At 40.8% G+C, this 620-nt stretch overlaps 1 non-coding gene across 1 annotated transcript; it reads left to right on the top strand.

Moving 5' to 3' along the window:
* The first annotated feature begins 231 nt into the window (after window positions 1-231).
* On the top strand, window positions 232-304 carry trnav-aac (transfer RNA valine (anticodon AAC)). Its single transcript has one exon. It is a non-coding gene; the product is annotated as a tRNA-Val (tRNA).
* The last annotated feature ends 316 nt before the right edge of the window (window positions 305-620 follow it).

Genomic DNA, 620 nt, shown 5'->3' with positions numbered 1-620 from the left:
GACAATCCAATCATCATTGAAAACAATCAGGTTTGATTCCCAGTCAGGGATTTCAGTTCTGACGAAGACAATTGAAGTCTGTGAGAATCTTATTAATTGTATTAAAACCAACAAAAATGTGTGTTGCACACTGAAGGAAATTGTAACATGTTTGCAGGGTGACAGTCAAACTTTAATAACTTTCTTCATAGATTCATAGATTTATAGCCAAAGGCGACGGTTTTATCCAGCGTTTCCGTAGTGTAGTGGTTATCACGTTCGCCTAACACGTGAAAAGTTCCCGGTTCGAAACCGGGCGGTAACATTTTGTAAATCATGTTCATTTATATCGTAGAAAAATGGATCAATTCCCATTTGTTATGCAATGTAACAAAGTCCTGTTACATTTGTGTTATTCTGTACAGTTATGCACACACACAGAACACGACGGTGTCGCTCGCTCACTTCCGTTTCCAGCCCTGACCGTGCAGACAGCCCCTCTCAAAGCTGCACATTCCGGCTGCTTTCAGTTGAATTGTGAAAGATTATTCAAGGATCCTGCAGCTTTACCTCGGTTCACAACAGCAGATCTAAGCCGCGTTTCTGCAAACTACAAACCATGTTTTCCAGAATTCCAAGTT

The sequence above is a fragment of the Somniosus microcephalus genome, unplaced genomic scaffold, assembly GCF_052327205.1.
Source record: "Somniosus microcephalus isolate GS21.2 unplaced genomic scaffold, FLI_Smic_1.0 unresolved_chr4, whole genome shotgun sequence".
Lineage (NCBI taxonomy): Eukaryota > Metazoa > Chordata > Chondrichthyes > Squaliformes > Somniosidae > Somniosus > Somniosus microcephalus.
The sequence above is the reverse complement of the archived record's forward strand: the minus strand, read 5'-3'. Positions and strand labels throughout refer to the sequence as shown.